The 24,512-nt window shown below is 38.1% G+C and overlaps 1 protein-coding gene across 4 annotated transcripts in view; it reads right to left on the bottom strand.

Annotated features, from left to right (window-relative positions):
• CDK13 (cyclin dependent kinase 13) overlaps positions 1-24,512 on the bottom strand; it is a 130,712-nt gene that overhangs the window by 40,071 nt on the left and 66,129 nt on the right. The window lies entirely within an intron of this gene.

Here is a 24,512-nt window from a genome sequence, read left to right as displayed (position 1 = left end):
TGTTTACTCTCTTCTCTCTGAATCTAGTATCAATAACATCCAAAAGATATATCTAACCAACTTTCTTCCCTTAAAGAAAATTACTATGATATGAAATCAACACGGCTAATTTCCACACTGCATAATTTCTGGGTATGATTAATACAAAATAAATTCTTAGCTGTTTTACTTACTGAACAAACTGTTTCTTGGCAAAAGCTGAAAAAAATCAGTACAGTTCATCAAAGAATATTTAAGGATGTTACAAGGGTTACTTTTAATTACAAAACTAGTCCGGGTCCAGTTGGGCTTTATATGACTTCTAGTAAGTCTTCAATAAATGTAAAATTTAATTCTTTTTACAGCTCCAGAGTATGTGAAACTATATAAACTACAGCTTAATTTTATAAAAACTTATTAATCTGACTGCTAAAACATACAACAGCACATAGCACATACTTACATGATACAAATGATAAATTCAAAATTCTTAAACGAAACTTGCACAAACTAAATCCAAAGCTATTATCTATACATATCTCACTCAAGCAGTTTAATTTACCAATCAAAGACTGAAAAAGCTAATAAAATTTCATACATCTTTCAAAGTAAAAAAGCTATCAATATACCAAAAAGACATCGGAAGAAAGTTCCCAATCAGTTCCTAATGAAAAACAGAGCAAAGGGAATTCCCTGGCAGTCCAGTGGTTAGAACAGGCAATTTCACAGCAGGGCCTAGGTTTAATCTGGGCTCTGGGGATCCTGAAAGTCATGCGACAAGGCAAAAAAATAAAAATAAAAATTGAACAACTAGAGCAAAGATTTCATAGCAACCTTACGTTGGGATGTTTTCTTAAAAGTTTATAACAGCATTTCCCTGAAACAATTACTGTCATATTTAACAGTAAAATGCCAGATGTTGCACACAAGACAAGAATGTTCATTACTACTAATTGTTCTAGAACTTAGTAAGTAAAATTAAAAACAAATATTGTAAGTGACAAAAACAAGATTACTGGTAGAAAACATGACAATCTCTGCAGATCTAAAAGAAATTTTAAAAAAGAAAAAGATACATTAGAAAAACTATATACAAAAAACATTAGTCCAGGGGCTTCCCTTGTGGCTCAGCTGCTACAGAATATGCCTGCAATGCAGAAGACCTCGGTTCGATCCCTGGGTTGGGAAGATCCCATGGAGAAGGGAAAGGCTACCCACTCCAGTATTCTGTCCTGGAGAATTTCATGGACTGTATAGTCTACGGGGTTGCAAAGAGTCGGACAGGACTGAACAACTTTCATGCAAGAAAAGTCTTCTTACATGCCAGCAACAATTAGAACTTCAAATTAGAAACAACTAGAAAATAAATTATAAGGACTCCACAACAGAAGAACAAATACTAAAAATGACACATGGACATCACCAGATGGTCAACACCAAAATAAGATTGATTATATTCTTTGCAGCCAAAGATGGAAAAGCTCTATACAGTCAGCAAAAACAAGACCAGGAGCTGGCTGTGGCTCAGATCATGAACTCCTTATTGCCAAATTCAAACTAAAAGTGATGGAAGTGGGGAAAACCACTAGATCATTGAGGTATGACATAAATCAAATCCCTTATGACCATACAGTGGAAATGAGAAACAGATTTAAGGGACTAGATCTGATAGACTCAGTGCGTGATGAACTATGGATGGAGGATCGTGACACTGTAAAGGAGACAGGAATAAAGACCATCCCCAAGAAAAAGAAATGCAAAAAAGTAAAATGACTGTCTGAGGCCTTACAAATAGCTGTGAAAAGAAGAGAAGTGAAAAGCAAAGGAGAAAAGGAAAGATATACCCTTCTCAATGCAGAGTTCCAAAGAACAGCAAAGAGAGATGAGAAAACCATCCTCAGCGATCAGTGCAAAGAAACAGAAGAAAAACATAGAATGGGAAAGACTAGAGATCTCTTCAAGAAAATTAGAGATACCAAGGGAACATTTCTTACAAAGATGGGCACAATGAAGGGCAGAAATTGTATGTACCTAACAGAAGAGATTAAGAAGAGATGGCAAGAATACACAGAAGAACTGCACAAAAAAGATCTTCATGACCAAGATAATCACGATGGTGTGATCACCCACCTAGAGTCAGACATCCTGGAATGTGAAGTCAAGTGGGCCTTCCGAAGCATTACTACGAACAAAGCTACTGGAGGTGATGGAATTCCAGTGGAGCTATTTCAAATCCTAAAAGATGATGCTGCAAAAGTTCTTCACTCACTATGTCAGCAAATTTGGAAAACTCAGCAGTGGCCACAGGACTGGAAAAGGTCGGTTTTCATTTCAATCCCAAAGAAGGGCAATGCCAAAGAATGCTCAAACTAACACACAATTGCACTTATCTCACATGCTAGTAAAGTAATACTCAAAATTCTCCAAGCCAGGCTTTAACAGTATGTGAACCATGAACTTCCAGATGTTCAAGCTGGTTTTAGAAAAGGCAGAGGAACCAGAGATCAAATTGCCAACATCTGCTGGATCATGGAAAAAGCAAGAGAGTTCCAGAAAAACATCTATTTCTGCTTTATGACGATGCCAAAGCCTTTGACTGTGTGGATCACAATAAACTGAAAAATTCTGAAGGAGATGGGAATACCAGACCATGTGACCTGCCTCTTGAGAAACCTGTACACAGGTCAGGAAGCAACAGAATTGGACATGGAACAACAGACTGGTTCCAAATAGGAAAAGGAGTACATCAAGGCTGTATATTGTCACTCTGCTTATTTAACTTATATGCAGAGTACATCATGAGAAACGCTGGGCTGGATGAAGCACAAGCTGGAATCAAGATTGCCAGGAGAAATACCAATAACTTCAGATATGCAGATGACACCACCCTTATGGAGGAAAGTGAAGAGGAACTAAAGAGCCTCTTGATGAAAGTGAAAAAGCAAAGTGAAAAAGTTTACTTAAAACTCAACATTCAGAAAACTAAGATCATGGCATCCAGTCCCATGACTTCATGGCAAATAGATGGGGAACAGTGGAAACAGTGTCAGACTTTATTTTGGGGGGCTCCAAAGTCACTGCAGATGGTGACTGCAGTCATTAAATTAAAAGATGCTTACTCCTTGGAAGGAAAGTCATGACCAACCTAGACAGCACATTAAAAGCAGAGACATTACTTTGCCAACAAAGGTCTGTCTAGTCAAGGCTACGGTTTTTCCAGTGGCCATGTATAGATGTGAGAATTGGACTATAAAGAAAGCTGAGCACTGAAGAACTGATGCTTTTGAACTGTGGTGTTGGACAAGACTCTTGAGAGTCCCTTGGACTGCAAGGAGATCCAACCAGTCCATCCTAAAGGAGATCAGTCTTAGGTGTTCATTGGAAGGACTGATGTTGAAGCTGAAGGTCCAATACTGTGGCCAGCTGATGTGAAGAGCTGACTCATTTGAAAAGACCCTGATGCTGGAAGATTGAGGGCAGGAGAAGAAAGGGATGACAGAGGATGAGAGGGTTGGATGACATCACCGACACAATGGACATGGGTTTGGGTAGACTCCAGGAGTTGGTGTTGGACAGGGAGGCCTGGAGTGCTGTGGTTCATAGGGTCACAAGGAGTCGGACACGACTGAGAGACTGAACTGAAACCTTAATGACAATTTTAAAAATTTATTAACAATTCATCAAATTGTAAAATTCTGTATTTTAATGCAATTTCAATAAAAGAACCAATTATTTCTTTTTATTTCTTTTGCCGTAAGAACACTTAACTTGACAAACTAATTCTAAATTCACCTTGAAGAAAAAAAAACCAGAGTATCAGCCAAAACATTTCTGAAAATAAACACCTGCCCTACCAGAAATTAATGTGTCCTATTGTACTATTGGGGCTTCCCTGGTGGCTCAGAGGGTAAAGCGCCTGCCTGCAATGCGGGAGACCTGGGTTTGATCCCTGGGTCGGGAAGTTCCCCTGGAGAAGGAAATGGCAACTCACTCCAGTATCCTTGCCTGGAGAATCCCATGGATGGAAGAGCCTGGTGGGCTATAGTCCATGGGGTCTCAAAGACAAGCTGGAATCAAGATTGCTGGGAGAAACATCAATAAACTCAGATATGCACATGATACCACCCTTAAGGCAGAAAGCAAAGAAAAATTAAAGGGCCTCTTGATGAAAGTAAAAGAGAAGAATGAAAAAGTTGATTTAAAACTCAATATTCAGAAAACTAAGATCATGGCATCTGGTCCCATCACTCCATGACAAACAGATGGAGAAACAGTGACAGGCTTTATTTCGGGGGGGCTTCTGCAGATGGGGACTGCAGCCGTGGAATTAAAAGACACTTGCTCCTTGGAAGAAAAGTTACGACCAACCGAGACAGCATATTAGAAAGCAGAGACATTACTTTGCCAACAAAGGTCCATCTAGTCAAACCTATCATTTTTCCAGTAGTCATGTATGGATGTGAGAGTTGGACTACAAAGAAAGCTGAGCTCAGAAGAACTGATGCTTTTGAACTGTGGTGTTGGAGAAGACTCTTGAGAGTCCCTTGGACTGCAAGGAGATCAAACCAGTCCATCTTAAAGGAAATCAGTCCTGAATATTCATTGGAAGGACTGAGGTTGAAGCTGAAACTACAATACTTTGGCCACTTGATGGGAAGAGCTGACTCATCTGAAAAGACCCTGATGCCGGGCAAGATTGAAGGCGGGAGGAGAATGGGACAACATAGGATGAGATGGTTGGATGGCATCACCGACTTAATGGAAATGAGTTTGAGTAAACTCCAGGCATTGGTGATGGATAGGGAGACCTGGCGGGTCGCAAAGAGTCGGACATGAATGAGCGACTGAACTGAACTGAACCAAGAAAAGACCAGGACAACAATACAAATGAAAAATTAATCAGCTGTCAATATGCAGATGCCTATGTATTTAATCTCACTATTAATAAAAATACACAAATCATATATCACTTTTAACTAAGAGGAAAATATTTCCAAAGGAAATCTAGACAGTATTAAAAAAGGTATGATGTAAACATACACCGTTATATGCTGCCAGTAGTAAACTGGCATATTTACAAAATGTAATTTGGCAAAGGCACCCAAAGCTTTAGAAATCCTGTGCCCTTTAACATAGCAAGGGCTTTTATAGATATTTAGCACAAGAAAATAAAGACATAAAAGATTTTTCTATAAGCATGTTCACTAAAAGTAATATAATAATATCTAAAAACATTAAACAAATAAAAAGAACAGACAGTTGTTATGGTACATCGATACCATACCATGCACTCTGAAAACCATTGCAGAAGTATGTTGCTGATATGGAAATATAGTGATGATACTGAGTTAAAGTAGATTATCAAAGATTACACAGTTGATACCTCTATCTCACTATCTTTGATGGTATTAAGTAACACAGTTAATTATACAAAGAGTATCCACAGCTGAACAACCCAATACAGTGACTACTAGCTACATGTGGCTACTGCTTACTTGAAATGTGGATGGTCTAAATGTTCCTGAAGTGTAAAACATACACTGATTTCAAAAACTCACTACAAGTAAAAAAATTAATATCTTGATAATTTGTAAATTGTTTCCAAATGATTTATTGATATACTGGGTTAAATTAAAATATTAAAAGTTTCAAAAAATAAGACTTAACAGATTGCATTAAGTGAAACATAATGGCTTGCATTCTGTTTATATTTGTCTGACTCTTTGTGACCCCCTGGACTGTTGCCCGCCAGGCTCCTCTGTCCCTGGGGATTGTGCAGGCAAGGACACTAGAGTGGGTTGCCATGTCCTCCTCCAGCGGATCTTCCCAACTCAGGGACTGAACCCAGGTCTCCTGCACTGCAGGCAAATTCTTTACCATCTCAGACACCAGGGAACCCTGTACTGAATTAGAGTAAGAACTGAAACATGAGCGCTAAAACTATCCCCACATGTAGATGACATAAACTTTTGTTCTCTGAAAAGATATACACATTCAATATAAAAAAAATTATTAAAAACTTTCATGGATCATTTGCCCTGAGAAGCCAGCCTCCAGGCTGTCAAAATAACCAACTAACACTTTTGAAAGGTCCACACTAACAACTGAGACCTTCCCTCAACAGTGAATTACAAGTTGCCAGCCACGTGAGAGAGCCAACCTGGAACAGATTCTCCCATCTTGGTTATACCTTCTAGTGATGATGCCCCAGTCAACATTTCATTGCAATTTTATGAAAGAATTCAAGTCAAAACTGCCTAGCTAAGGTTCCCAAACTCCTGCCCACAGAAACTGCAAAAAAAAAGTATTCAGAACTGATTTCCTTATGATTAACTGGTTAGATCTCCTTGCAGTCCAAGGGACTCTCAAGAGTCTTCTCCAACACCACAGTTCAAAAGCATCAATTCTTCAGTGCTCCACTGACTTTATGGTCCAACTCACATCCGTACATGACTACTGGAAAAAACACAGCCTTGACTAGACAGACCTTTGTTGGCAAGGTAATGTCTCTGCTTTTTAATATGCTGTCTAGGTTGGTCATAACTTTTCTTCCAAGGAGCAAGCACCTTTTAATTTCATGGCTACAGTCCCCATCTGCAGTGATTTTGCAGCCCAAGAAAATAAAGTCTCTCACTGTTTCCATTGTTTCTCCATCTATTTGCCATGAAGTGATGGGACCGGATACCATGATCTTAGTTTTCTGAATGTGGGGTTTTAAGCTAGCTTTTTCTTTCTCCTCTTTTACTTTCATCGAGAGGCTCTATAGTTCCTCTTCGCTTTCTGCCATAAGGGTGGTGTCATCTGCATATCTGAGGTTATTGATGATTCTCATGGCAATCTTGATTCTACCTTTTTGCTTCATCCAGCCAGACATTTTGCATGATGTACTCTATGTATAGGTTAAATAAACTTGTGAAAATATACAACATTGGCCTACTCCTTTCCCAATTTGCAACCAGTCTTTTGTTGCATGTCTGGTTCTAACTGGTGCTACTTGACCTGCATACAGATTTCTCAGGAGGTAGGTAAGGTGGCCTGGGATTCCCACCTCTTTAAGAATTTTCCAGTTTGTTGTGATCCACACAGTCAAAGCCCTTGGTGTAGTCAGTAAAGTAGATTTTTATTCTGGAATTCTTGCTTTTTCGATGATCCAGCAGATGTTGGCAATTTGATCTCTGGTTTCTCTGCCTTTTCTAAATCCAGCTTGAACATCTGAAAGTTCTCAGTTCACTTATTGTTGAAGCCTGGCTTGGAGAATTTTGAGCATTACTTTGCTGGCATGTGAGATGAGTGCAATTGTGTGGTAGTTTGAACATTCTTTGGCACTGCCCTTCTTTGGGACTGAAATGAAAACGGACCTTTTCCAGTCCTGTGGCCACGGCTGAGTTTTCCAAATTTGCTGGCACTTTTACAGCATCATCTTTCAGGATTTGAAATAGCTCAACTGGAATTCCATTCCTCCACTAGCTTTGTTCGTAGTGATGCTTTCTAAGGCCCACTTGACTTCACATTCCAGGATGTCTGGCTCTAGGTGAGCGATCACACCATTGTGATTATCTGGGTCATGAAGATCTTTTTTGTACAGTTCTTCTGTGTATTCTTGCCACCTCTTCTTAATATCTTCTGCTTCTGTTAGGTCCGTACCATTTCTGTCCTTTACTACCATGAAAGACAGCATATGTCAAACCCTAAACATGGTCTATTCTTCAATTAATGTTCGGTGCTCAGTCATGCCCAACTCTTTGTGACCCCATGGACTATAGCCCACAGGTTCCTCTGTCCATAGAATTCTCCAGGCAAGAATACTTGTGTGGGTTATTTCCTCCTCCAGGGGATTTTCCCAACCCAGGGATCGAACTCCAATCTCCTGCATTGTGGGCAGATTCTTTACCGTCTGAGTCACCAGGGAAGCCATAAGTAGAGCAAAAATTTTAAAAGGCAAGAGTAGATACTATAGATCACAAGAGACTAAAGATAATATTAACCATACAGTGTGCAGATCTCTTGCTTGCATCCAGATTCAAAGAAAGCCAATTATGAAAAATATTTTTTGAGACAACTAGGTAAATTTAAATATGGATTGTTCAGTAAAACAAGGTTAGCAAAATGTGTTAACTGCTAAGTGTAAGGCATGGGGACAGTGGGATTCATCATACTACTTTGTCTACTTTTAACTATGTTTGAGCATTTCAGTAATACTGAATTTTTTAAATGTCTGAAAAAAACTAAATGAATGAAAAACAGAATACATTCAAGTTATCTTGAATTAAGGGATATATTTACTGTTCCCATATTTTTATTTTTCTTTTATCAAGGTTGCATATTTACATAATTTTAGGCAATGTTTTCAAACTGTGTGTCATGAAATCAATTTAGTAGGTCATGACCTACATTTCAAAAAGCTTTTTTCTCTTGCGTGATATTTTTTCTTATTTTGTATTTAAACATAAAATCGCATGTAATAATATTTTGTATAGCATGCCAAGTAAAATTTCATTTTGGTAGGAATTTATATACATACATATGCTTAGAAAAATGTCCAATATCAAAATTCTAAGAGCAGTTTATCTCTGTGAGCAGATGGGTGATTTTTACTTTCTTCTTATGCTGCCATTTTCTGACTTTTCTATAAGGAACACAAATAATAAGTTTTAAATATATTAACAACTGGGCCTAGAATACAAATTTATAAGGAATAAGCAAATAACCCAAATGAAAGAAATGGCAATATCACAAATAAAGATGCACTCAGGAAGCTGAAATGGTATACAAAGATGCTTCAGATCTCACTCTAACTGGGAAAGTACTCATCAAAAAAACAACGAGAAACCATTTTTACCTATCAGGCTGACAATATTCAGTGATGTCGAAATGAAAGGAAATGCATACACTGCTACAATTTTTTGACAAAGGCTAACAAAAGAAAATATCATTTGACCTGGATATCATACTTTTGGAAGTAAACTAAGGAAATGACATAAGCAGCATGCAAGGATACACGTATAAACACATTTCTAGCAGTACTGTTAGTAATGGGAAAAGATGGGGAAAACTGAGTGCCCATCAAGAAGAATGGTTAAATCAGCCCAGTTTATACATACCATGTCATATTATGCAGCTAGAAAAAGAAAGCTTTATCACCTTGAGATATGTTATATTCTTTAGTAAGAAAAGTAAAATATAGAATAAATAAAAGTAATTATTACCAGGGGCTTATGGTTTCTGATCCAGCAGTCAGGAGTTTGGAAGTTCCCACACCCATCCTCATAGCAAATAGCAAAAGAAACTGAAAATCAAAAGTTCTTAGATTATCAGAGAACTGGAGTCACAGAACAAACCAATGCCCCCAAAATTGGCGAGAGAGACAGGCAGATACAGAGAATCATCAATTCAGCAAAGCTCAGAAGCAGAAAACGCCACAACCACCATTACCAGCATAGGCAAGCCTAAATTATGATTGAAAAATTGCTGAAGACTCAGCATAAACAAATTTAAGTTAAAACTCCAGGGGTTCCAGTCTTAGGGAAGCCCCACCACCACCACTTTTGTGAATTTCATCACCAGGAACCTACCAGGTTATCTATCACACTGAAAACCAAGTTGTTCTTCCAGGAAAATGTGGGGGGAAAAAATCATGATGAAATATCCCTAAAGCATTCTGTTCTTTAACAAGGTCTGTCCTCAAGAGAAACTATTTTACCAGAGCCTAACCAACTGGGCATCAGTAAGAGCCTCATCAGCCTAGCAAAAAGGAAATATCCAATTCCAGAACACTCTAGTCTTTGACTTAGGGTAAAGAAACACTAAACTCCAGTGCCTTTTAGCATTCCTGTCTCACTTAAGAGGGAACAGAAACAAGAAAACAGGTAAACATGTCTTGAGGATAGAGACTCTCTAAAAAACTGAGGCCAAATCATAGGACTACAGAAGACTTCCCTTCCCCCTACACCTTACCATCATATATAAGAACAGGGTACTACAAAATAACTATGCATCTCAGACCTTATTTAAGAAGAAGTCTCCAGGGAAACCAAAAGACAACAGGGAAGGAAATTTTAGCCTCTGATACAGCTTCAGCAAACAGCAAACACCAAACACAACCTAACTACTGGCCAGATAAATATAAAACTTTACACTGAAAGTCGATTTACCTCATTTTCTTTTACTAAATACATTATATATGCCTTTCAACAGAAAATTACAAGGCATGCTAAAACACGGTCTGAATATGGAAAACCAAGCATAATGGAATTATCACACCAAGAATTTTTAAGTAACAGTGATTAATATTCTAAGGGCTCTTATGGAAAAAATACACAACATGCAAGAACAGACAGGTACTATAAGCAGAAAAATGGAAATTTCTAAGAAACCACCAAAAGGAAATGTTGGAAATAAAAAATACTGTAAGAGAAACAAAGAATGCCTTTTTGGGTTCATCAGTACACCAGATTTAAACAAGCAAAGAATCAGTGATCTTGAAGATATGTCAAAAGGAACTTCAAAGTCTGAAATGCCAAGGAAAAAAAGAAAGTGAAAAACAAAGTCCAAAAAAATGTGGAACAATAACAACATAGATATAAATAGGAATACCAGAAACAAATAAGGGAATGAGGAAGGAAGGAAAGAGGAAGGGGATGGGAGGACAGAAAAAAACCCTAAAACTAATAATGATTGAAATTTCCCCAAATGATAAATATCCAACCACAAATCCAGGAAGCTTAAATATAAAGGAGGATAGATAACAAAACATCTACACCTAGGTCTATCACATGCAACCTGCGGAGAATCAACGACAGAAAGAAAATCTTGATAGAAGCCAGGTAAAAAAAAAACTTACCTATAGAGTAGGAAAGATAAAATGCATGTTAGATTTCTCCTCAGAAGCTATACAAGCAAGAAGAGAGTGAAATGAACTATAAAGTGTTGAACAAAAAAAAACTGACAAACTTAAATGAAGGTAGAATAAAATATTTTCCTTATTATTCACTGACCAAACAGTTAAGAGTCTGTTTAATGAGTTGAGTGATTACAGCTTGTGGATAAGTAAAATGAGTAACAATAATGTTATAAGGGATAGGAGGGAGGAAATGGGAATCCTCTGTTATGAGGTACCTAAAGATCCTCTGGAGGAGAGCATGGTAACCCAATCCTGTATTCATGCCTGGAACATCTCATGGATAGAGGAACCTAGTGGACTATGGTCCATAGGGTCACAAAGACTGTCGGACACAACTGAACCATGAACTCATGCATACAACCTAAAGTAGTATAATGTTATTTTAAAGAGAACTTGGACCAACTGTAAATGTATATTGCAAACACAAGCTCAACTAAAAAAAATGTTTTTACGGATTTATATCCTCAGAAAAGAGAAGAAACAGAGTTATATAAAAAAGACAAAGACAAGAGAAGGCAGAAAAAGAATAGAAGAAAAACAAGCAAGGGTAACTAATAGAAAACAAAACAAATTACAGTCGATAATAACTCCGATACATCAACAAGTACTTTAAATGCCAATGGTCTAAAATATACCAATTATTCAGAGCAGAATGTTGTACTAAGTTTTTAAAAAGGCCCAACCCAATTGTATGTTGTCTACAAAAAAAATCCACTTTAAACATAAAGACCAACAGAGTAATACTCAGGAAAAGAAAGCAGGAGAAACTATGTCAAACTCCAGATAGAGCTGAGTTAAGAGCAAAAGAAGTCAACAGGAATAAAGTGGAGAATTACATAACGAATGCTCATCACAGAAAGGAATCAATTCTCCAAAACATGTGCATAATGTGTATAATCCTAGCAACAGTGTCAAAACTCTCCACTGCAGTTGGACACTTCAAGACCCCTCTAAGATTAACTGGCAAATTCAATACAAAGAAATTAGTAAGAACATATGTGAACACCACTATCAGTCAGCTGGATCTAATTTATGTCTATGATTCTTCAACAACAGCAGAATAAATGCATCTTCTCAATTCCCCATGAAACATTCACCAAGACAGACCCAGTTACACACATAAAATACACTTAAGCAAATTTAAAAGAATAGAAACCATACAAAGTATGCTATCAGACCACAATGGAATTAAACTAGAAATCAGTAACAGAAAGGTAGCTGAAAAACTGCAAAATACATTAAAAAGATTTTTTTTCTAAATAATGTGAGTTAAAGGAGAAATCTAAAAATTAATTTTTAAATACTTTGAAGTAAATAAAACACACTTTACCAAAACACTTGGGATACAGCAAAGCTATCGCTTAGGGCAAAATTATAGCATGGAATATATGTATATTTTTTATTGATTTAGATGTTCTTTTATAAAATCAATTACCTCTGCATCCACCCAAGGAATTAGAAAAAGAGCTAAGTAAGCAGAAGAGAAATAATAAAAATTGAAACAGAAATCAGTGATATTGAAAATGGGAAATCAATACAAAAACAAAAATCAGTGAAACTGAAAACTGATCCTCTGAAAGAACAATATAATTGGTAAGGCTCTAACCAGGTTAACTGAGGGAAAAAAGAGGAAAAGTACTAATTACTAATATCAGAAATGAAAGAAGGGACACATCACTATTGCTCCCTCAAACATTAAAAGCATAGCAAAGGAATATATGAACAACTCTATGACCACAAACTGTATATTCTAGATGACATGAACCAACAACTAGAAAGACACAACCTACCAAAACTCAAACAGTGACAAACAGATCATCTTAATAGGCTCAAATCTATTACAGAAAATTAATCAATAATTAATAGCCTTTCAAAACAGAAAGCATAGACCCAAACAGCTTGACTGGCGAATTTCACCAAACATTTAAGGAAGACATTATATCAGTTCTCTAAAACCTCTTCCAGAAAATACACAAAGAGCTAAAAACTACTACTTCCTAACTCATTCCAAAAGGCCAGCATTACTCTAATACCAGAACTAGACACCATCTTCAACAACAGAGCAAAGCCGTTTTGGTGGAAAAATGGAGTCTTCAACAAAGGCTGTTTAACAAGTGGACATAGACATTCCAAGAACAAAAAAGAAATAAAGAATCTAGATACAGACCTTAAACACTTCACAAAAATTAACTCAAGACAGATCATAGACCTAAGGGTAAAATGCAAAACTAAAAAACTTCTACTGCTGCTGAATCACTTCAGTCGTGTCTGACTCTGCAACCCCAAAGACCAGGCTCCTCTGTCCACAGGATTCTCTAGGCAAGAATACTGGAGTGGGTTGCCATTTCCTTCTCCCAAAAAACTCCTAGAAGATAACAAAACAGAAAACCCCTGACAATGACACCAAAATTGCAACCAGGGAAAAAGAAATGGGGTTCTTGTGAAGGAAGCAGGACTTGATTAAAATTAAAAACTTCAGCTCTGCAAAAACACAATTAAGAGAATAAAAAGACAAGCCAGACTGGGGAAAGTCTTTTTTAAATGTACCTGATAAAGTCTGGTATACAACACATGTGGTTTCCTGGTGGCTCAAACGGTAAAGAATCTGCCTACAGTGTGGGACACCTGGATTCGACCCCTGGGTTGGGAAAAATCCCCTAAAGGAGGGTATGGCAAGAGAATCCTCATGGACAGAGGAGCCTGGTGGGCTGTACAGTCCATGGGGTTGCAAAGAGTCTGACACAACCAAGTGACTAAGCACAGCACAGCACATACAACATATACAAAGAAACGTAACAACTCAGTAATAAGAAAACAACAGTAGCAATGAGAGACAAGAAGCCTTTCTTAAGTGAACAATGCAAAGAAATAGAGGAAAACAATAGAATGGGAAAGAGACCTCTTCAAGAAAATCAGAGATATCAAGGGAAAATTTCATGCAAAGATGACAACCATGAAGCACAGAAATGGCAAGGACCTAACAGAAGCAGAAGATGCTAAAAAGAGGTGGCAAGAGTACATAAAAGAACTATACAAAAAAGGTCCTAATGACCCGGAGTTAACCACAAAGGTGTGGCTACTCACCTAGACCCAGACATCTTGAAGTGTGAAGTCAAGCGGGCCTTAGGAAGCAAAACAAAGCTAGCGGAGGTGATGGAATTCCAGCTGAAGTATTTCAAAGCCTAAAAGATGAGGCTGTTAAAGGGATGCACTCAATGTGTCAGCAAATTTGGAAAACTCAGCACAGCCACAGGTTTGGAAAAGGTCAGTTTTCATTTCACTCCCAAAGAATGGCAATGCCAAAGAATGTACAAACTACTATACAGTTGTACTCATTTCACATGCTAGCAAGGTGATGCTCAAAATCCTTCAAGTTAGGCTTCAACAAGTTAGGCTTCAGAAGTACCTGAATCAAGAACTTCTAAATGTACAAGCCGGATTTAGAAAAGGCAGAGGAACCAAAGATCAAATTGCCAAAATCAGTTGGATCACAGAGAAAGCAAAGAAACTCCAGAAAAACATCTATTTATGCCTCAATAACTATGGAAAAGCCTTTGACTGTGTGGATCACAATAAACTATGGAAAATTTTTAAAGAGAGGGAAATACCAGACCATCTTACCCATCTCCTGAGAAAGCTGTATGCAAGACAAGAAGCAAGAGTTAGAAGCTAATGGCAGAAAGCAAAGAGGAACTAAAGAGTCTCTTGATGAGGATCAAAGAGGAGAATGAAAAAACTGGCTTAAAACTCCACATTCAAAAAACAAAGATCATGGTATCCAATCCCATCACTTCACGGTAAATAGATGGAGAAAAGTGGGAAGAGTCACAGACTAGATTTTCTTGGGCTTCAAAATCACTGCGGATGGGGACTACAGCCAGGAAATTAAAAGACGCTTGCTCTTTGCAAGAAAAGCTATAACAAACTTAAACAGTATATTAAAAAAAGACATCAGTTTGCTGACAAAGGTCTGATAGTGAAAGCTATGGTTTTTCCAGTAGTCACATATGGATGTGAGATCTGGATCATAAAGAAGGCTGAGCGCCAAAGAACTGATGCTTTAGAACTGTGGTACTAGAGAAGACCCTTGAGAGTCACACCAGCAAGGACAGCAAGATCAAACCAGTCGATCCAAAAGGAAATCAATCCTGAATATTCACTGGAAGGACTGATGCTGAAGCTCCAATAATTTGGCCACCTGATGTGAAGAGCTGACTCACTGGAAAAGACCCTGATGCTGGGAAAGACTGAGGGCAGGAGAAGCGGATGACCGAGGATGAGATGATTAGATAGCATCACAAATTCAATGGACATGAATTTTAGCAAACTCCAGGAGACAGTGAAAGACACGGAAGTCTGGGGTGCTAAAGTTCATGGCGTCACAGAGTCGGACACAACTTAGGGACTGAACAACAAGAAAACAAAAAGCCTAATTTAAAAATGAGTGAAAGATCTGAAGATACTTCACTAAAGAAAAGACACAGATGGCAAATAAGTACACGAATATCATCATATTTCAACGAGAAAGGCAAATTAAAACAACAATGTCGTACATACTTAGAATGACAAAAATCTGTAACACTGACAATGCCAAATGCTGGTGAGGACATGGAGCAACAAACTCACTCACTGCTTGTGGAAATGCAAACATATCCACTTTTGAAGACAATTTGGAAATTTCTTACAAAAGCAAACATACTCTTACATACAATCCAGTAACGTCACTCCTTGATATCTACCCAAAGAGGTTTAAAACTTTTATTTACATAGAAACTCTCACATGAATGTTTATAGCTGCTTTATTCTTAATTGCAAAAACTTGGAAGCAACCAAGATATCTCTTAGTAGGTGAATGGGTAAATACATCCAGACAATAGAACACTGATCAGCATTAAAAACAAATGAGGTATAAAGCTATGAAAATTCATGCAGCGAATTTAAATCTCTATTACTAAGGGAAAGAAGCCAATCTGTAAAGGCTACATACTATGTATTTCCAACTTTGATGATCTGGAAGAGGTAAAACTATGCAGACAGTAAAAAAAAAATAAAAACATAAAAACCAAGTGTTTGCTAGGGATAGGGGTGGAGGTGGGCAATGAAAGGTGGACGCTGGGATTTTTAACGCAGTGACAGTATTGTGTGTGTGTGTGTGTGTGCGTGTGTGTGCACGCGTGCGTGCATGTGCATGCCTGTTAGATTCTCTGTGGGGCTCTCTGTGGGCCTTTGTCTTTACCTCTTTCTCACTGTCCCTTTCAGTGGCTCTATCAAACTGTTTTTGTTGGATACTGTGTCTCTGCTTGACTGACTGCCTGGCTCTCTCTCAGTTTATATACTTAAATGTAGTTTTTTATTATTTAAACTATTTCCATTTCTGTGCATAGACAAAGGTCTTGAAGATATATAACAGGCTATTAACCCTGAGCTGGGCAAAGTAGCAAGAGAAGGGAAATTAGTTTTTTCTTTATATGTATTATTTCAATGATTATTAAAAAAAACTCATTTTATTTTTCTTCTTCTTATAGAACAACTTCATTTTCAAAAGAAAAATATTGAAGAATTTACAGTTAACAGTCCTTAAAATACAAAATTTCTAAATTTAGTAAAAGTTGATGACATTCTACAATCATAGTTAAAGCAATAAAATGCAATGAAAGCACCCTAGGGGGAATAAATTATAGTGTTACTTGCAGTTCTGATCACCTTCACTGAGTAAAAAGAAGAGTCATCATTTTTCACTGTAATTAGGTTGAATCCCTTAAATGTCTACTTCTCCAAAAGGTCCAGAACAACACTTGACAGAAGACAACTCAAGCATTTGAGGCCTGGGAATCACAACTGGAAAAACAGTAGAAGCCCTCCCATCAACCTCAGAACAGCCCTGTGCTACTGCAGCATTCTAGGACCACAAGATATTTAAGAGGGACCTCCTTAATCAAAACCTTTCATCCAAGTTTCAGTTAAACTTGGACTACTTCTACAATTCAAAGTACAATGATTTGATCAAAAAAGGTAATTTACCAATTTCCTAAACATTCTATTTTGTTTTGGGTACGGAGCAAAAACAGCTTTCAAAATCCTATGGCAAGGTTCCCTCTCTCCACCTCTCTGTGCTGGCTCTATCCTCAGACCCCATACTGTCTCAAGGTGATTCCTACAGCAATAGCCCCTTCTTGCTCTCAGGTGCACAGGTTACAGGTAAGAGACCTCACTGACTATACATGCAGTTGTTGCAGTGAAAGTTGCTCAGTGATGACCAACTCTTCGCAACCCCATGGATTATACAGTCCATGGCATTCTCTAGGCCAGGAGCCTGGAGGCGGTAGCCTTTCCTTTCTCCAGGAGATCTTCCCAAACCAGGGATTAAACCCAGGTCTTCCACATTGCAGGCAGATTCTTTACCAGCTGAGCCACAAGAGAAACTGAAGAATACTGCAGTGAGTAGCCTATCCCTTCTCCAGTGGATCTTCCCAACCCAGGAATTGAACCAGGGTCTCCTGCACTGCAGGCGGATTCTTTACAACATGGAACCTTAGGAAAAGTCTCAAATCCGTGGACAGAAAGACTGTAAGGCTCTAACTAGCCAAACCTAAGTGACATATATCTAGGGAGCCAGAAGTGAAGTCAGCTCCACAGTTTCATGGACAAAGAAGAGATAAAAAGCTGGAACCTCAAAAACAAACAAAAAAGCTCAAGGCTATTATAGGAAGTAAAGTAAGTAGGGTAAATTGGTAGGAGATGCCAAAATACGTCCAATACAGTAACTACCTCCTCCAAAGAAGGGCCAATATCAAGCTATATTCATGAAAGTTGAGAGCTTATCAAGCTATATTAAATCTAGAAAACAATGTACAAATCCAATTCACTTTTCAAGAAACTCATGTAAAGCCAGAGACAAATAACAAAAAAACTTTGTGAAGTACAAAATTCATTCAATTCCTGTTACCCCAAGTATCTGTAAAAATAGACAAATCTTACGAGTATATAACAGTTGTCAGAAAATCCCATTATACACTAAAATGACCTAAAATCCCCAAATCGGAAAAACCCCAGAATGAAATGAACTTAAACCTTATGAACAAGCCCAGTGATGGAAGATGAGTCAGTAAACAATTATTACATTCACTAAAATAAAACATTAAAGTCACAGCATTAAAAAAAGAGGATACTGGAATTTCCTAGTGGTAAGTTCCTGCCCGGTGGATAAGACTCCGCCTACCAATACAGGGGACATGGGTTCAATCCCGGGTCTGAGAAGAGTTCACAAGGCACAGGGCAACTAAGCCTGTACACCACAACCACTGAAGCCCACGCGCCTAGAGCCTGTGCTATGCAATAAGAGAAGACACTGTGATGAGAAGCCCGCACTCCGCAACAGAGCCCTCTCACTACAACTAGAAAAAGCCTGCACGCAGCAAAGACTCAGCGCAAATCAAAACAAATTTTTTTAAAAAAGGATATCAGTGTAACTTGCCACATTCTATATTAAAAATGGTCAAAAACTCCATTATTTTATGACTCAGTATGTTTGGCTGCCAGTTCCCACCTATCCTAGAGATACAGACTACTAATTTAAATGGGAAAAAAAGGACAAAACCAGTGCATAACCTTTACATTGCTTACCAGAACAGGTTATTTCTCAATCTTCTTATGTTACACTCTAGTGTATATCTTCGGATCTGACCTAAAGCCAATGAACTGACTGTGTATAACTTAGCTATCTCCTCTCCAAGTAAGCTCCTGAGTTCTGAAAGTGGTACTTTTCTTAGTTTCTTTCCTTTTTATGATATTCTAAGTTCGAGCACATTTTATGTTAAGTAGGTTCTTGGCAAACCTCCTGCTGGTTACTGGTTTACCCATATGCAGGCACAAGTACATCTCCAAAGAGCCATGGGAAACCAGGAAGCCTCTCCAGCTACGAACAACTGCCTCTCCAAGCCACACTCAGTGAGAATGGAACAGACAGTATGGATAGTGTAACTAGGGTCTCTGATGACATCCTGAAGCCACTGAATCAACTTACCCTAAACCCTGCTCAACCTCTGGACCTCTTCTTATGAAAGTTAAGAGATGTCCACACAGTTTAAACCATTCCAATTGGATTTTCTGTTACTCTGCTGAAATCACTCTAACACAAGTGAGATGGCTAATTCTACATGTAAACTCAGCTACTCTACAGTACCCAGATGCTTGCTCAAAACCAGTCTAGATGTTGTTGTGACAGGTATTTTAGATTTAATTAACTTTTATATCAGTAGATTTTGAGGAGAGTCTTCAGATGAAATCTTCAGAGAACGGACTGTGGTCCCTTAAAGAAGAAAGATTCTGTTCCAGACTGCCTTTGAACTCAAGACTGCAACAACTCCTGCCAGGATTTCCAGCTTGCCAGAAGGCCTTATAAATGACAGACCTGTTGGGCTCTACAATCATGTGACCCAATTCCTTAAAATCAATCTTTCTCTCTCTCTCTCTCTCTCTCTCTCTCTATATATATATATATATATATGTACTAAAGGTTTTATTTCTTGAAGCAATAAGCTCAACAGTTTTCCTTACATTTATTACATTTAGAGAACAAAGTTGTTTTTTTAAATAGATTTGATATTATTAGTTAATAATAATAAACTGCATATATTCAGAAGGTAAAATTTAAGTAGTTTTCACATAGGTATTATACACTTGTGAGACTGACTATGGCTACAATTAAGATAATGAATATATCTATCACCCCCACAGGTTTCCCAGTACTCCCACAATACATTTTTAAAACAAAACTTGGATTAAACTTAGTATCTTCACTTGGGAACTTTCTCCAGTTCATAATATAGAGGGTAAACAATTTTCCTCATTATCATTTAATTTTTACATAATTTTAAGAGCTATACGGTATTCCACAGTAATAATATGCCCTAGTTCTGTTTAAGAATCCTTCATTGTTAGATAACTGTTTCTAACATTTTGCTACTATAAGCAATGCCACGAAGAACAGTTTCACAGCTTTATCCATATAAAGTCATGATTAGTTCCTTCTATGCTTCTTTTGAAAATATAGTTATTTATTTATTGGTTCCACGGGGTTTTCCTTGCTGTGCACGGGCTTTCTCTAGCTGCACTGAGTGGGGTCTACTCTTCGTGCGTTGCATGGGCTTCTCACTGTGGTGGCTTCCCTTGTTGCGGAGCACAGGCTCTAGGCACACGGACTTCAGCAGGTGCGGCACATGGACTAAAGTAGTTGTGGCTCACAGGCACTAGTGGGCTGGCTGAGCAGCTGTGGCACAGGAGCCCAGCTGTTGCGAGGCATGTGCAATCCTCACAGACCAGGGGCTGAACCTGGGACCCCTGCACTGGCAGGCAGATTCCTACCCACTGTGCCACCAGGCAAGTCCCCTCATATGGTTCTAAAAACAGAATAGCTGATTTATAGGACACATCATCTTTTAAGAAATAATCAGAATATCAATAGCAAATATTTACACATCATTTAGTATGTGTCACACACTGTACCCTTAACTACGCTCTGAAAGTTATACCAATTTTCACTCTCAAGCATTATATAAACATACCCATCTATGATCCTATCAATAAGTTTTTAAAAATCCCTGCCCTCCCCCAAATGAAGCCCAATGTAATCCCAGTCAAATCTCCATACTATTAAGTTTTCACATCTCATCTCCACCTAAATGCATAAAAATACATAAGACCTTCTTGTAAGGGGGAAAGGAGAAGAAATCTTTATTTATAGAAATTAAAAGGTAATATAAGGTTGCAATAATTGAAACTGTGGTATGGTAACAAAACATGCAAAAGGGTCAATAAATAAGGAGTACAGAACATAAGGGAACTTGATTAAAGACAGCAGAACAGAATAAAATAAAAATGATTTAAATATCTAAAAATTTGAAACTAAAATAGAAGTTGAAAAAAACTTCACAAAAACATTCTCATAATTTTCTAGAAGGCTACTACGCATAAGACAAATCACTTTCCCTCAAAAAGCCCAAAACTGACAGAATGACCATATAAAAAATAAAAATAACAAAGAATATAGAACAAGTTAAAGGCAAGCAACAGAATGGGAAAAATTAACTAGGATATATGAAACACATGAACCATTAACATCTATATTTTAATAAATCTCCCCAGATGGTAAGAATATGTCAAAGGAACAAGCAATTCACAGAAGAAATGGCAAAAAACATGAAAAAAATATTTAGCCTCATGAGTAACAAAAAAGCATTATTTTCTCTTGTGTGTTGGACAAAAAATGTAAAATCAATAATGAACCGTGACTCATTAAACAAGGCATTCACACAAAATTATAATGAATATGTAAACTGGTATAAGCTTTTTTATATGTAAAATTGGCTGTAATTAGTAGCATTAAAAAGCTGTATCATTCAACCTAACAATTCCACTTTTAAGAATGTATCTATAGACTCAAGAAACATACACAGATATACATTCAATGGTGTTCGACAAAGCATTACTAAAAGAAACTAAAAACCAACAGCCTCAATGCCTATTTACAGAGGAAACTCTAATAAAATATATCCAAATTACAAAACTACAGAACAAAAATGGCTGTATGATATAGAAAAAATGTCTATTTCACAGAATATTGATTATGTCAACTTAATGATTAAATAAGGTGCATACTTTTTCACACACACACACACAAATGCCTGCCAAGAAACTAAAATGAGGGAGCCATTTGGCGTCTCTTTGCTGTGCTGTGCTGTGCTAGCCACTCAATCACGTCCGACTCTGAAACTCCACTGACTATAGCCCACCGGGCTCCTCTGTCCATGGGATTCTCCAAGCAAGAACACTGTAGTGGGTTGCCATGCCCTCCTCCAGGGTATCTTCCCAACTAGGGGATCAAACCCAGGTTTCCCACACATTGCAGGTGGATTCTTTACCGTCTGAGCCACCATGAAAGCCTTTCAGCTCAGTTCCGTCGCTCAGTTGTGTCCGACTCTTTGCGACCCATGAATCGCAGCACGCCAGGCCTCCCTGTCCATCACCAACTCCCGGAGTTCACTCAGACTCATGTCCATCGAGTCAGTGATGCCATCCAGCCATCTCATCCTCTGTCGTCCCCTTCTCCTCCTGCCCCCAATCCCTCCCAGCATCAGAGTCTTTTCCAATGAGTCAACTCTTCGCATGAGGTGGCCAAAGTACTGGAGTTTCAGCTTTAGCATCATTCCCTCCAAAGAAATCACAGGGCTGATCTCCTTCAGAATGGACTGGTTGGATCTCCTTGCAGTCCAGGGGACTCTCAAGAGTCTTCTCCAACACCACAGTTCAAAAGCATCAATTCTTCAGCGCTCAGCTTTCTTCACAGTCCAACTCTCACATCTATACATGACCACTGGAAAAACCATAGCCTTGACTAGACGGACCTTTGTTGGCAAAGTAATGTCTCTGCTTTTGAATATGCCATCTAGGTTGGTCATAACTTTCCTTCCAAGGAGTAAGCGTCTTTTAATTTCATGGCTGCTGTTGGCCAAATGTCAGAGCATCTATGTCTATGTCTCTATTCTACTCATTTATGATCTTTATTTCTACATTTCCAGGGTTTTAATTCACCAGATACATTAATTTTTTTATAATTCTATGAAGAATCAGGTGAGAGAAGTTCACCAGTTTTTGACAGGTAGAAAATATGTTGTACTTAAATTACGTTTCCTTTATGTATGTGTGTGCTCAGTGGATCAGTCATATCTGACTCGTCGACCCCATGGAGTGTAGTCTGCCAAGACCCTCTGTCCATGGGCTTTTACAGGCAAGAATACCGGAGAGAGTTGCCATTTCCTATTCCAGGGGATCTTCCCAACCCAGGGATCAAACCCACATTTCCTGCATCGGCAGCTAAATATTTTTGCCAAATATTTACTAGAAATTATTGGGGATTTTGTTCCTGGTTTATGTCTTCTTCTACTAAACCTTTTCCGAGCTATAAAGGAAAACTGCCTATATGTTAACTAGTATGGAGGCTGACACTACAGTAAGCATAAAAATGGCAAACTACTACAGAGGTGAAAATACTTCACATATTATCCCATTTAAGCTTCACAATTACTCAACAAGTATTATCTCCGTGTAACACAAAGGCTCAAGAAACACTTAAGTAATTTGCCCTTTATCACACACCTACTAAATGGCAAGAGTAAAACAATCCCTCAGCCTGAGTATCCCATCTCCTTTTCATCATGAAGCAAAATGGGTTATTTGCTTTCTCAGAGAGGGCTCAAAAGCCACAGAGCAATCTAACAGCTGTCTTTTAGTTCACTCCCTTTCCCTACCACAGAATTTAACTGCAGACTTCTTTCAGCTTACTGACAGCCATAGCCAAATATGGCTTCTGCAACTGGCATCTGTCCTATTGAGTTTTACCCTTTAGACTTCCTTTTGGCTGCTTGGGTTTGATCCAACCAAAGAACTCTGGGGCTTGCTTCCCATGTGGTGCTAGTGGTAAAGAACCCATCTGCCAATGCAGGAGACTTAAGAGACATGAGTTCGATCCCTGGGTCAGGAAGATTCCCTGGAAAAGGAAATGGTAACCCACTCCAGTTATCTTGCCTGGAGAATCTCATGGGCAGAGGACCCTGGTGAGCTACAGTCCATGGGGTCACAAAAAGTCAGACACAACTGAAGTGACTTCACACAAAAAATTCACTTTTTAACTTCTGGTGAGTTAACCAGTCAATCACAGCTGATCAGATGTGACAAGTTTTTTACTCTTCTTAACAACTTTTGCTGTTAATAATTAGAGACTATTTTTAAGCTTTCAGGAAAGTTTCTTTACTTCAATTTCTGGGTCAGCACCACTCCTGATATCTGATCTCCACATAGTCAAGTTTCACTAAAGACTAAAACTAAAATATTCATTTCTCCCAAACATCTACCCTCTGCGTTTGATTATAAACAATTATTGTATTATTGATCTATTTCTGCTCTCACAATCAACCACCAAGCTATGGTAACAGCAAACTTTATTGTGTACTTACTATGTGGAAATGTCTAGGTTTAGCACTTCACACAGTTTGTCTCATTTGATACAACAAACCTATGAGTTAGGTAATATATCATTTTCCAGGTGAGGAAAACAGAGAAGACATAATAGAGCAAGAAGCACAGATTCCAACTATGCTCTCAACCATTACACTAGTTCCCATTACTATTACCTTATAACATCTACCTCAAAATAACCTATTTCTTGTTCAGCTATTCAGGAAATAATAGCAGGGAAACGGAATCCCCACACCCCTTCCACATCTATCTACCCCTTACCTACTTTCCTACGGATTCCTTTTAAACTACTGACAATCCTCTTGCCATACATCACCTCCTAATGGGCACCTACACATTCTGATCTATGTACGTTACCTCTATATTTCAACACATGAGGCTCCCTTTATTTCCTGTAACTCAAAGAAGGAAGTCATTACTAGTTAAGATTTCAATTTTTTTTCCTTTAAAAGCACTATTTGTGTTTTACTGATGTAATAACTAAAAGCATCTTCCTATAACTTTTCCCAATCACACAAAATTCACAATCATGAAAGGTTCATTTAGTTATTCTGGAACAGAAAACAATATAGTATGTGTTTCATAAATATTTTTCGCCTCA

The sequence above is a fragment of the Capra hircus genome, chromosome 4 (genome assembly GCF_001704415.2).
Source record: "Capra hircus breed San Clemente chromosome 4, ASM170441v1, whole genome shotgun sequence".
Classification (NCBI taxonomy): Eukaryota; Metazoa; Chordata; class Mammalia; order Artiodactyla; family Bovidae; genus Capra; species Capra hircus.
The sequence above is the reverse complement of the archived record's forward strand: the minus strand, read 5'-3'. Positions and strand labels throughout refer to the sequence as shown.